The sequence below is a fragment of the Balaenoptera ricei genome, chromosome 11, assembly GCF_028023285.1.
Source record: "Balaenoptera ricei isolate mBalRic1 chromosome 11, mBalRic1.hap2, whole genome shotgun sequence".
Taxonomy (NCBI): Eukaryota; Metazoa; Chordata; class Mammalia; order Artiodactyla; family Balaenopteridae; genus Balaenoptera; species Balaenoptera ricei.
Genome location: NC_082649.1, coordinates 104,850,783 through 104,856,838, shown reverse-complemented (window position 1 = coordinate 104,856,838; position 6,056 = coordinate 104,850,783).

Genomic DNA, 6,056 nt, shown 5'->3' with positions numbered 1-6,056 from the left:
GGCTCTCAGAAGCTGGGGGGTAGTGGGAATGAGATAGGAGTGTGGACATTTAAGGGAAAAGTAAACGCTCGCACCCCTGAGCCCCGCCTGTCCCACCCCACTTGCAGAGATCCTTCCTGCCACGTTCAGAGCGCCAGTTCCCCCGCCACTCCCAGTCTAGCTTAGAGAGTTTCCCACACAGAAAAGGCGCGGCCCCGGCAGGCCTGGGTCTGGGCCCACCCACGCTAATGGCCTCTGCGTACGCTGGGCACTGAGGGTAGACAGCAGGGGACCGGGATCACTGGGGCCCTTGGAAGCAGCACCGTTCTCCGGGTGCAGCTCAGAGGGGCGCAGGGACCGAACTGGGGGAGCAGGTGGTCTTCCCAAGCCAACCTCAGTCCCTCCCATCAGCCCAGTTCAGCCCTGCAGGCCCCCCCCCCCCCCGGTATGGGGCCCCAGGAAATCAGCTGCTCTCAGAGCCGTGGGCGAGGCCACATCAAGGAGACACAGCCCAGGGCCCCTGAGAGCCCAGAGGTGCCGCCCAGCTGCACTCGGGCTCCCTGCCTGCCATCCCGGCACCTGGTCTGCGTCGAACCCCCCCAGGCAGGCCTGGACGCAGAGCCGAAGTCGGACGTTGCCAGGCAGCCCCAGGAGGCGGGTCGGGCAGGGCTGCTGGCCCTTCCAGCCGCGGAGGCTGAGCCTGGTCCTGGAGGGGAAGGACGCTGGCCTGGCCGGGCCAGGAGCTGCTGAGCAGGGGTCAGCCCGCTGTCGGCCGAGGGGGGTGGGAACTGGGAGCAAGAAGGCCGCCTGGCTTCCCTCCCCCGTCCCCGCTGATGGGATGGGGCCCAGCCCCTCCACCTGCACAGTAGAAAGTGCCTGCACTGAGGGGTTCCCCAGAGAGGGGCCCCCTTCAGGCCAAGGGCAGAGGTCCTCCAGCCCCATGACCTCTCTGCTGGGGGCTGATGTTTGGGCAGAGCTGGGCGTTCAGTCCAGGCCCAGCTGGGAGAGAAGTCTCACAGAGACCGCCTTGCACAGACCTCCTGCTCTGGGGGGTGGGGTGCATGCAAGGAGCAGTGGCCGGGACTGCGCCCCAGTTCCAGCGAGCACAGGTACTGACCCCGGGCCCAGGGCTGCCTCACAGGGCTTAGGGAAGGAGGGAGGCCCCCAGCTCACCTCCTCCAGAAGGAGCCCTGCCGGGCTGCCGGGAGCATCCAGGGTACACAGGTACAGGAAACACCAGTGACAGGGGCTCATCTGCCACCTTGGGCTGTGAGCCATCCCCCTACTCCTGTGCCCGGAACCCTGCACGGGGGAGGTGGCCTCACGGTGGCCCTTCCTCACCCAGAACCAAGGAAGCAGCACTTCACTCTCTCCTTTCACAATCCCAGGGCCCAGTGGGTCTCCTGCCACCCATCCTCTGCACGAAGCAGCCTCACTCCAGGGCTGTAGCCTAGAACTCAGGGGTCATTTCAGGCTCCCCACTTTCTCCCCCACCCTACAACCGTGCCCCCGGCCCCTCTGCCCAGATGGGCCCCATCCCCTCCCCTGGATGCCTCCCTGACCTCCTTGGCCTGGGCTTCCACCACCCCAAGCACCATCCCGCTGCTGTGAGGGGGGCAGCTATGAAAGGTCCCTCCCCCATCCTGACACCTTCCAGTCGTCCCCGGGCCCTCGGGAGGCAGTCCATCCTCACGCGGGTGTCCCAAGGCCTCACACAGCTCCGTTCCTTCTCCCCTGCACCGTCTTGCCCACAGGAGCAGCTTCTGTCCAGGCCCTTCCTGCCCTCCCCCCCTTACCAGCCCTGCCCTTGAATGCGTGCCATTTAGAATCCCACAGATGACCAGCTGGACACCTCTGAGGACAGGCCCCAGCTGGTCCCTTGCTCACCGTACCCCCTGGCAAGAATGCGTTCCTTCCCTACCCACGCTTGGCCTGCGAGGTTCCCGTCCTGGGCCGAAGCCATTCCCTAGAGGCTTCCCGTCCTCCGTCTCAGACCCAAATGCCAGTGCTCAGGGCCCCCCCGGGGCGTGCTGCCGGCTGCCTGCTCTGGGGTGCCCTGGCAGGTGGGGGCCTCACTACCTCTCTGGGCCTAAGTCCTCTGTCAGATGGGCCCAGACGGATGGACTTGGCCAAGGGACAACGGGGAAGTGTGTAAGACAGCACGGCCCCGCCTCTTCCCTCTCCCAGCGCCTCTTCCTTTGTTTATAAGTTACCCAAGAACAGGAGCAGGTGAGGTCAGGGGCCAGGGACCAGGAGAGGAAGCCGGGCAGGAGGGCCAGGAAGTGTCCCAGCCACCGGGCGGAGGAGGGTGGTCTGTGGCCTGGGCTGAAGGAGGACCAGAGGAAGGCTGGTGTTTTATGCTCCCGGGAGGGGGGCAGGCAAGGGACACGGATCCGGACTCCTGAGCCAGAGACGTGGGCCCGGCCCAGAGGGCGGGGTGGGTGTCGGGGTGGAGCTCAAGGACACGGGCCCCAGCAGGCGTGAAGCTGGAGGAAGTTCCTAATTCACATTGAATGCAGTTACTTCTCCCCGGAGGGCTGCCGAGGCTGGGACCTCAGAGACCTCTGAGCCTGCACCTGGGCCGGGGTGGGGAGGGCCTCAGCCCAAGGATGCCATTGCATTTGGGGAGTTTTCACGTTGCCTATTTATGAATACATAAATCTTTATAGCGAATCTATTTTTTAAAACACGGAAAAGTTGCCTTTATGGAGACTTAGCAGAGCCAGAGTGTACGCATTCCTAAACCATTAAACGTTTCTGTAACGAGCCGGCAGCGCCCAGACTGGTTCTCTTGGCTTGGAGCTCGGAGCTGGCTCCAGTGGCCACGGATCCACAGATGTCCCACCTGCCTGGCCGGCTCCCCCGACTGGCCTCCAGGCCCACACACTGCCCCCTGCCCGTCTGTTGCCCAGAGCCCTGTTAAGACCATCGGGACCCCTGGACGGAGGAGCAGACAGTGCCTCAGGGGTGGGGAGGAGCTGGGGTTGGGTCCCATCTCTGCCAGGGATACCTTGGGCGAGTCACTGCACCTCTCTGGGACCCAGGATCCCTCATCTGGTTTCGTGTTGGGGAGGCAGGTTGGGAAGTGCTACTTGGTGATCGCCAGGGGCACCAGCCCAGCAACCCTTAGAGGCACACGGGTTACCATCCCTCCACCCTTGACTTATTCAGATGAGCCGACATGCTCAGGGTAGGGAGTTCCTTGCCTGAGTCCTGCAGCCACGAGGAAGTACAGCTGTTACTCCAAGTCAGGGTCTGTGAGGTCCCGAAGGACGGGATGGGTCTTGCTCGTCACCGTTCTCCAGCGCCGTGCCCGGATCCATGCACACAGTAGGCGCTCAGAGAGCTGCTGGGCACCTGGATCAGGGCCTTGACCCCAGGGACCCCATGAATCCATAGCCCCCTGAGATCAGCGGAGTCCGTCCCTGGTCCCTGACAGAGGGGACCCCTGCTGACGGGAGGGCACAGCCGCTCAGGGCACCAGGTGTGCTGCGCCCACCTGCCCAGCCTCCCCCAAGACAGGCTGACAGGCTGGGGGTCACACCAGCCTCCACTCAAACCCCAGGTCTGCCCAGGCTGGTTTGTGACCTTGGACGAGGCATTCCTCCACCAGAGCCTGGTTTCCTCGGGACACTGATTCCTGCACTGCCTGCATCCCATCCCAGGAAGCCACAGCGAGGCCCGGGGAGCCGGGGGTGGGGTGGGTGGGTGAGTGGGAAGGAGAGGGAGGGTCCAGGTGGGCCGAGCTCCATGCACCTGCCCACCATCTTTCCAGGGATAAGAAACACCTGTCGTTTGAACCGCCTGCTCTCGCTGAATGCAAGGAGCCCCACCCACATGTGACCCTTGGACGAAAACCCTGTAACTGGGCCGTCTGAGCCGGGCCCTCCAAACGCTCCAGGGCCAGTCTGACCCTGCCCGGCCCCCGGGGCTCCCAGCACTCCAGCCCTGACCCTCTCTGCTCCCGGCACACACTCGCCCAGGGGCTCGGCCGAGGCTCCCGGCACACACTCGCCCAGGGGCTCGGCCGAGGCTCCCGGCACACACTCGCCCAGGGCCTCGGCCGAGGGGCCCCTCCAGCCCTGCCTCCAGGGAAGGGAAGCCCCCCGCCCAGTCCAGTCCCCTCCCCTCCCCTCCCACTCACAGCTCTGAAGCCCCACGTCACCTTCCCCACGGCCACTCCCCACCCTGCCCGGCCTCCGCCTGACCCCCTCCACCCTGGCTCGGGAATATCCTAAGGCAGGTCACACGCTGACGGTCACCCCCTCGCTCAGGCTGGCACTGCTCCGCTGCCCCCAGTCTCCTTCGGGAGGCCCGCCGGGACCTCGGCAGCTACACGGCTCTGCCGACACGCCCAGAACCCCTCCTGAGGGTGGGGAGCCCCCCCAACTCTGCCCGGAGCTGCGGCCTCTGCTGTGGGTTCTCCCCACCGGGAGGGAAAGACTCGGCCGGGATGGCGGGTTTGGACCGACTCCCGGACATCCTCTGTGTGCTCCCCACAGGCCGGCGCCGCGGCCCTGCCGCGTCAGCCCTGATCCGCAGCCATAGGCGCAGGGGCCACGGGGGCCTGGGGAGGACAGCCCCCCAGGAAGGAGCAGGGCAGAATTTAGGGGCACCCCACTTGGGGACTTGAGGCTGAAGGGGCTCAGTTCTGGGGGTCCAGGGCGAGGAAGCTTCCGAGAGGGCGCTTCTCAGGTCTGATGGGGGACGTGTCTGGCCTGTGCCTGTGAAGTGACCACGGGCCTGGGCCTGAGTCCCCCTCCACGTGGTGCAAGAGGACAGCACCTCCTCACAGGGTTCACAGGGTACAGGAGAAAGGCCCGTGTGGGGGGCTTTATGCAGAGTCTCCCACATACTAAGTGCCCAGCGAGTGGATGCCAGCTGATTCCTAATGCAGAAACCAAACTCTCAGCTTCTGGACTATTCATGTTGATTAATATGTTTTATTTGTCCCGTTGACGTATATTTAAAAAAATTTAAATTTAGGCGCCAATGCTTGAATAATTCAGAGTTTAACATAAAAATCCAGATGCCCAACCTCTCTGGAAAAACGGAAGAACGGGCACCTGGCCACCTTTCCACGTGGCAACATTCCACTGGGCCTCTGGATGGAGCACAGGCTCCCCGGTTTACCACAGTCCCCACCACTCCCTATTGTCCACCGGCTCCGAGTTTGGGGCTCCTGGTCCAGCCTCACCTCTGTGGGTCAGTGCCCTCCAGTGGCACCTGGTGCCCACTTGGCCCTCCTCGTGGCACCCTCTGACCCACAGCCCCACCACAGGGACCTCCTTGCAGGGGGGATCTTTGGTATAATTATATTGGATTTGGGTTGGCCAGTAATAGATCTGTAATTATTATCTCATATGGTGGAAAAAAGTTTAATATTTTAACTGCTGGCACCAGAAACCCACTGAGGGAGAGAAGCATCTTGTTTGAAGACTTTGGTGACCGTTGCTTAGGGTAGAGGTGGGAGCCCAGAGTTTGCAGGTGTCTGATGCCAGCATCAGGACGGGAGTTGCTTCCATGAGAAAGGGGGGAATTGTTTTGTTTCTGAAGAAGAGGCATAGAGAGGAGGAAAAGGAGGGAGAGCGAGAGAGAGAAGAAGATGACAAAGGACGGGGCAGGGTGAGCCCAGGTGGCCTCATGGCCAGGTCAGGGCGGCCAAAGCCCATTTTGGGAACAGTGATGTGCCTTGCAAGGTCTGTCACAGGTATGTCTCCTCTCCTCCCACCCGGGGTCTGTTCGCTGCTGCGTTGTTAGGACAAGGTTTTTTGTGGAACTTAGAACATTGATGTGAGGGTAGCCTGGGCTGTCTGGCGGCCCGTGTGGGAAGGAGGTGCCAGCAGCCAGGAGGGTGTGAGAACGGGACTCCCGGGACCTGGGGAAGTGCCTGGGGTGTCCAGAGATGGTGGCATTGGGGGTGGCTGGAGGAGGTGTGGAGGTGGGATAAACCGTTTTGCTAGGAACTTGGAGAACAGAGAAGCCCCATTCAATATCTGTCAAAACAAACATGGTCGCAGGTTTCCAGGATGAGACAGACTCGGGTGCTAAGAGGGAAACATCTCCAAGCCTGGGTA